Source organism: Poecilia latipinna, unplaced genomic scaffold (genome assembly GCF_001443285.1).
Source record: "Poecilia latipinna isolate Pla-1442-1.1 unplaced genomic scaffold, P_latipinna-1.0 Scaffold517, whole genome shotgun sequence".
NCBI lineage: Eukaryota > Metazoa > Chordata > Actinopteri > Cyprinodontiformes > Poeciliidae > Poecilia > Poecilia latipinna.
In genome coordinates this window covers 701-8,785 of record NW_015113133.1, presented here as the reverse complement: position 1 = coordinate 8,785, position 8,085 = coordinate 701, and the positions used below count along the sequence as shown (strand labels likewise).

The window sequence follows — 8,085 nt, the reverse complement described above, 5'->3', positions numbered from 1 at the left end:
CCACCTAAAGTGGGGTTTGGAGATGGTTGGGGGGGGGGGGTGGGGGGGGGGGGGGGGGGGGGGGGGGGTGTTTAGCGAAGAAACATGTGGTTGTGGTCAAGAAGGATGACATGCAGGTGAAATGAGGTTGAAGGTGACATTCCAACAATGAACCAACAGCGGTCTTTCTGGCAGTCGTCACCGCGGTTCTCGCGCAGCGGAATGCAGCTGATAAAGCTGCATTCTCTCATTCCTGCTAAGTGCTTTTCAGTTTTATGAGGCAGAGGAGGACATCTGCTTGCATCATTGGCCCTTAGAGGAAACATCTCGAGGGGGGGTCCTTTGATTTTCCATGGAAATCTATAATGTGAAAATGCTATTTTTGTCTGTCTCTTTTTGTCTGCCTCCGTGACCTGCTAATGCTCTGCTATCACACCCCTGGGTTTCGTGAGCTGCCATGTGCAATACGGTGAAGGAAGGGAAATGTTCTGCAGGTGTTTGGTTTTACTGGTCCTCAGGTTCAATTCTGCTCCTTAAACCTACTACGTCCCTCGGGTGCCATGAGAACCTCATTTACTGTAAATACCCAGAATTCCTAAATCTTTCAAACCCTATGTATTTTTGGAATCCCTTGGTTGTCTTACAAATGTCTCAGATGCTAGAAGTCAAGGGAGGAGTGAGGTACGCTTACAAAAACACAGTGCATTGGAAAAGTATTTACGTACAACAGCAAACATCTATTAGTTTGTAATCCTTTGGGGATTTCTGTCAGAGACTAAACGTTGCATGATAGTGAAAAAAACAAACATGTATGTTATTTTTCAAATAAGAGTCTGAAAAATGTGTGTGTTACCAATACACCTGAATGATTCCAATAATACATTTTTATGTCTAACCCTATGTTGTGTTGACAACATAGCCCAAGCCCAGATACACTGGATGGATGGACACCGTCTATGAAAGTCGGTTTTCTGACATGAATATTCTTTGATCTAATTCACTGCAGCATAGGTTGAGCTAATTGTCATTCTGAGTTGCTGGAAGACGAATCAATCTATTGCCCAGTATCAAGTCTTTCCTATCTCTTAAGGCCGATACACACCGGCTCCATTGGCATCTGAGCCAATGGAAAATTGGATCTGATGATGTACATCTCAATTACAAGAATCACGACAGACTCCACGACCAACTCTTCGCTCACATACAGGCTCTGACACAACGGTCCCTCTACGGACAAGCAAGATTGAGTATTCATGTGATAGTATGTACACAGCATGAACATGAAGTAAAACATACCCACTTTGGGGGAAAACACAAACTAAAATATTTTACTTGCAAAAAAAGCAATATACTGACTCATGGCAGGAGCTCAGAAGTACAGAAGTACATGTTTATGCTGGGGGGATTTCCAGTACGTACTCTCACAGGAACACTTGACCTTGTGACCCTAGTGGTTCATAACGGGACCTTCAACTCAAAGCCTGTATCTCAGCGTGAAGGATCAGACACAAGCGGTGTGTCATGGCCTGTGACAGTGTTTCTTTCCCCGCTGAAAAGCAAATCATTCCCACAACATGATTCTGCCACCATCATGTCTCACCATAGAGATGATGTGTAGTGTGAAATGCAGTGTTATGAAGCATACGGGGTGCTCATCTGACATGGTTTGTGGCGACTGTAACTTTAAAAGTTACATTCCAGTTATCCTGGATTTTATTTAGTAGTATCAAATTAAAAGGGGCTTAAAACTCCAGCATGCCCTTACCTTTCAGATTTTCATTCGCTAAGAACTTCCACTTCATACATTTGCACCTCCTTGCCACTGCCTATCACATAAAATCTTTATAAAATACATTGACATTTGTGATTGTAACTAAAGAAAATATGAACTCTAAGGGATATGAATAGTTTTAGACATTCTAACCCAACCACAACTTCCACAGACACACACTCTAACACAGAGAGATATGCTATAAACCCCCTGCGATGGATTCCAGATCAGGAATTTAATGCATTTCTGTTTCGCATCACCTCCCAGGAATGCAGCACGCGTGCCACAGGCCTCATAACCTCATCACAGTGATTATGAGGATATATAAAGATGGAGCGATGATGGGATGCAGACGCTGCTGGGGGTTGTGGGGAGAGCTGGGAGTGATCGGAGGCAGAAGGGTAAACAGGGCGCATCCGGCATTCTACTCAACATTAACGTCGAGCCAACTTGTTGTATAAAGCGGTGTTAGTGCAGCTGTGGTATGTGGAGACTGCATCTGGACAACAGATTTTTTTTTTTTTTTGGAGAAGTGGGGGGAGATTTGTGTGTATGTGTTTGTTTGGCCCTTCCCTTTTCGCTCAAATGACTGTTGCACGATACGGAAAAGGGATGGAGTGAATTAGCTTGGTTGGGGATTCTGTGAGGATGGGGTTGAGGAAGGGGTGAAATAATAGTGGAGATTTTACAAGGTAGATTCATCTGCATAGAATGTGGATACAATTTTTCTGTTGTAGGATGTCAGTCATTGAGATAATTGAGTTTTAGGACCGGACGTTCATTGCTGGGTGGATTTCCAGGAATGATGTGGAGCTGGGGACTTGCCTAGGTGAAGTGGGGTGAGGCAGCCGAGAAGTCGTAAAAACTCGGAGTTGACATTTTTTTTTTTCTTTAAAGTTTGATTCGGAATGCAACAGAAATTTTGAAACTTAGATGGGGGAAAATAACTGAAGAGCTTACACACGAGAATTTTTTTTTAACCAATATTCATTATGATGTCAATGCTGGTCTTTTTAAAAATAGATTTTCTGGCTCCCAGCCCTAAATCTGAAGTCAGAAAAGTCTGAGGGACAATAAGCAGGGACGATGTTTTTCCAGCCAACTCGAAGTCTGTCGGTCTCTTCCCCTCCTGCTGAGCCTAATTGAAATGCCTGATAAGGTTTGATATTTTTCTTTCATTTATTGGATTGCTTTGCCTGTTGTTGCTCTGCAATCCAATAAATATCTCTTTTATGATCCGTGGAAGTTGGGCGCCTGAAATACGTTCAGAACTATAAACACACTGACCTTACCTGACTGCGGGTGAGCATCAATTTTATCTTCGACTGTACTGAAACACCACTGTAAATAAGAAAACCTGTTATAGCCTAAAGACTGTAGTCTGGAACTGAGGTCCACCATACTGCAGGATAAAAAATTACTTGTCTGTGACTGGCTGGTGATTTGGATCATTTACATATAACAAGTGGCGAGCACATAGAAACAGAGCTGCGCGAGTATTATAAAATCGGAGCTAGCAGAGAAACAGTTGCGCGTGAGCAGAAAGCAGATTGAGTGAGTTGTCAAGAGATGAGCGCGTGCCGAAGCACTACGGAGTGAGCTTTTGTGAGATTTAGGGTGCGTTCACACTGCAGCCTGAAGTGATCCAATTCCAATTTTTTGGCAATTCCGATTTTTTTTTGCCGGGGCCGTTCACACTGCCAGTAAATGCGAGCTGTTTGAATTGAATTGCTTCAGTGTTTGCGGAAGTAAACATGTAAACATGGAGGCTAACGGTGGAGCTTAGCTTACATATCTGAAGTTGTTGTCCGGCCAGAGCAGCATATTAACAACTTAATCCTCATATAATCCGCCATGGTTGTTGTTTTTCTTCCCACTTGCGCTTATCAGGACGCAGAATAGTGAGATTTGTTGAGAATCAGTGACGTTCAGTTCGGATGAATGCGACCTGGACGTTAGGTCGCACTTGAATCGGATACGTGTCGGATATGGGTCACATTCGAAAAAGAATCCGACCTATGCTGTTCAGACTGCCATGAGAAGATCGGATACAGGTCGCATTATGTCAAAACAATCGGAATTGGGTCACTTCAGGCTGCAGTGTGAACGCACCCTTAAACGCACTTGATTCAAATTATTGCTCGTTCACAAAGAAGTGTGCGACCAGATAGCTCACTTAGCCCAATTGGTGGCGCAGAAATCATGCCATATTTTCATTTGATTTTGGTAGAACTTTATTCCTAAAGGGACTTAAGGCCTCTGTGAGGGGGAAAAGCCTAAATGTGCTTATCAGACAAAACTAGAATGTGGTTTTATTTTGCTTTTGTAGAGACATGTTTTTTTTTGTTGTTGTTTTTTTGCATATTCAAGCAGTTTCACTTTCAGATATTTTCAAGTGTTCATATTATTTCTCATTTTACAATTGGAATTCACTTTGGGAATTATTTCTGTTTAGTAGTTGAAATAACAGTAAGACTTTCTATTATATTGAACGTCCATATGTTTGTTCGTTTGTTGTTGTTTTTTTAAAAGAAAAACTGCAATTGCATTTGAAAACAATACGAATAGAAACCCACTGATGTGAAAAAGTGCAAAGGTTTCTCCACAAGAGGGCAGCTGATGCTCAGCAATAAGCTAGGTAGAAACTTCCTGTGGTGCAAAACAGGATGCAATATTTGAGAGATTGAGGCAAAGAGATAAAGCTGGAATCTATAGATTATTTTTCATTCAACAAAGAATCTCTCCAAAGATTTTTATGAGTCTTTTCCAATATAAAACTTTCTAAACTAATACTTTTACAGTAATGTATAAATGTGTACTTCCAGTGACAATATGCAGTATTTGCAGCAAACAACAACAAAGCTGGTGAACAAACAAGAGGTCTCACTTTGACATAAATAGGTGTGTCTCTGTTGATTTTTTGGCCAATACTTGTTTGTTCTTCATTCACTGAAGTTACTCAAAGTTGGCAGCATATCCAGAAACTACACTACGTTAAAAGCGACACTTCATAATATTATTCAATTAAAAAAAAGGGTGGTTAGTTTTTAGTGAACTGAGATTGTTGGAATTAATAAATATTTTTAAGCGGCAGTGTTGTTTAGGTTGTTTGTCCGGGGAGGTAAATATTGCGCACAAAATAGATATCGTTTAAACAATAATAAGCATATATTTGCGTCAAATTTCTACATCCCCTTTCATGCTTACAAAAACAACAAAAATACACAAAAATATATTCTGATATGCTTAAGAGATGAAAACAAACCTACAATGTCATAAATCACAATGAAATCAGATGTCAGCTATAGTCATTACTCTTTTTACATGTGATCAAAAACTGTTCTTTCAAATTCTACATCTATATTTAGTGTTAGCTTGTCCCAATACTAACTGTAGTATTAAAGATACAAATAAAACAATTTCATATCATTTCATTCATTATTACCAGTTTTGCCTGTTGTGTATTTAGTGCAAAATTAGTTGTGCACAACAAATGAAGGATTTATCTTTTATTAACAATAGAGTAACAAAACTGATTGTTGTGTTGGCTATATTTATTATTGACCTTGGCGCCCCCTGTTGGCAGCTCTCTTAATCACAGGCCTCAGCTGAAGGAAAGTCTATAATGAAAACTGCTGTGCAATGGAAACAATGTTGGGATGAAGAGAGAAAAATTAGATTCCACAACTCAGAGCATAATTAGAAATCGTTTTTATTACACAGCTCAGTCTCCAGCTTTTTACAAATGCATATATCAAAAAACAACAACAACAATCACAGGAGTTAATCAGGACATTATGAGTGCAGCAGAGACGTCCAGCAGTTAGAAGTCCTGTTTGTAGTGGATGCTGGCTAAAATGACAAAATGTCTCATCTTCATTTTAAAACGGTCCCAGAGAGTCCAGGGCGTTGGACAGATTTAGCTCCTGAATGTTTTTACTTTTAACAGCTTGAACTACAAGCCTTTTGTTAGCTTGAGAATCAGGTTAAAAGTAGTGCGTTGTTTAAGTACGAGCAGAGAATCGGTTCCCTCATTGGATGAGATAAGCCAACATCCTCCTTTAACCAGCTGCACATCATAAATCAATCAATTTGACAATATGTACAAACAGCTAACAATGTTACGGGGAGCGGACGGGCAGATCAACTAGCTCGTTGTTCGTTGCTCCTAAATGAGTTTACAGTCACAGCCACATTTTACTGGTTGCAGTAGCACAATTTGTCACTGAAAAGTTTCAAATGTCCAACCTTTTGATGACAACAATCAGAGAGGAAAGCTCTAAAAACAAAGTGGAATTAAAATCAAGAGGTTGCACAATTTTAGTGTCTCTCAGAATTTATTTTAAATAGATGTGGCTGAAAGAAGTTTAAAGCATCCTTTATTTTTTGAAGTTGAGATTTAAGGGACTTCCAGATATTATTCCATTCAACCCAATTCAAACATACTTTATTAATCCCAAAGAATACTTAGATCATCCTCATATGATCACTTGCTGTCTGGCCTAAGAGACGGTTCAGGGAAATCTAGAAAAGAAAACATCAACACCCCTCTGTCTGTTTGCTCCATTTGGGTCAAACGTTGCATTAGAAGAAGTTTGGTCCTGCATGCAAAGGGAGTTTCTCCCAAACCGGAACATCAGTAATTGCGCCACCAGTGATTTAATGCAATCTTTTTTTTCTTCAGGTCTGATTTATATCCCCACTTGGCCTCAAAGTAAAGGCAGAATCTTTTCTAAGGTTGTCATTTTTAGACTATGCCACTCCATGTGCACCAGAAGCACAGACAAATGCAGACTGCACACTGTAGAAAAATAATAAAAAGAATACTCACAATAAAAATGTCTGCTTGTTGTATTGATATCAATGTATTAGTGTGCTTGTCCTGTTTCTGCGTAGGACAACGGATCAGAATAAATCACTAGAAGAAACTGAAGAGCAGGACGATGCAGTTTTGTATTGTGTTTTTGTGACAATGTCTTAGATTAATGACTTCATATCTACAGCATTAACATACCAGCTCTGCTGTATTTACAGCCTTTAACTAGACCCTGTGACTGTCTGTGTTCCAGTGTTTCCTCACCGCTGTCACAGACGTCTGGATTCTTCACTGGATTCAAGCTAAACTTGGTGAATCATGTTTAAACTACAGCTCTGGTCTTTAGTGTTGTACACTGACAGTACGGCTGGTTAGTCTATTGCTGGACAACACTAAAGATTCATTTAAAGGATCCAAACTAATCAGTTAATCAATGCCCTAATTTAAAAATGCCTCAGTTTGCTAGTAAACCAGGTATTTGTGTCCGGTTGGAAAATCCAGTCACCAGGTTTGATTTCAGTCACTACAGGTTTGTTTTACTGAACACGTCTAACCAGCCTTCTGCGTTAGTGACCAGTTTGAGGCCGAGTTCTCACGGCAGCTTCACTGAGCCTGAGCGGCTTGGTTCTTCATCTCCTGCCACTGCTTCTCCCGCAGGCTGAGCTCTACGTCAGAGAAGGCTGCCGGGCCCCAGTTGGTGATCTTCTGTGGCCCCTTAGAGCCTGTGGACGATAAGAAAAACGTCATTCTTCATCCAAAATTCTTGCAGGTTTCGCCAACTCGAAATGAATATTTTTTCAGACGGCTATGAATTAAATTTAAGACCTGTATCACAACAGAAACGTACAACAGAAAATCGCAGCATTATTTGTAAGATTACCTACAGACACGTTGCCCCCTGCTGGAGGGCAAAAAACTGCTGGCCAACAATGGCTACCATTGGTTTTAGCTGCTAAGGTGTCAACACAGCACGCTAAATATTAAATGTATGCGTGATGTATAAAAGCAAAAGGGACTCAGTGTTTTGCTACTAATCGTCAACACTATGACTGCTAGATATCAAGGTCTTTTACTGACCTTCAGAGGTCAGTAAAAGGTTTTAATTTAAAATGAAAGAGAGGTAGAGAGAGAAGTAGGTCACTTATGCTAGCTTGACTTTTACTATCTTAACATGTAGATGTGCTGCAGAATTCTGTGTTTCGGTTCATTTGAAAAAAGAGTAAGCGACCCACACCCCCACTCTGACAGGTCATCAGTAGAGGTGTTTAAATGAGCTAACCAACCACCGCTGTGTTCAGACGATCACTTTTTAATAATCACAAAATAAACATCAAGCCTGAAAACGTAAAACTGATGGACTGAATGTTCTGGGAAATGTTTGCGTGATTTTTGGCGTTGAATTCTGATACATTCGTGGAGCTGTTAGTCGGCTGCTATGGCAACGTGTTTGTGTGTAGCATAGTCGGCACAGAGAGCGAAACAAACAAGTGGTTTTTGAAATGCTCGCCTTGAGTCGTTT

The 8,085-nt window shown here is 40.3% G+C and overlaps 1 long non-coding RNA gene across 1 annotated transcript in view; it reads right to left on the bottom strand.

Moving 5' to 3' along the window:
- LOC106952453 (uncharacterized) overlaps nt 1–2,060 on the bottom strand; it is a 20,133-nt gene extending 18,073 nt beyond the window's left edge. Inside the window, exon 1 of the long non-coding RNA XR_001425992.1 lies at nt 2,050–2,060. This is a non-coding gene — a long non-coding RNA (uncharacterized LOC106952453). The remainder of the gene's footprint in view (nt 1–2,049) is intronic.
- Nucleotides 2,061–8,085: the final 6,025 nt, after the last annotated feature.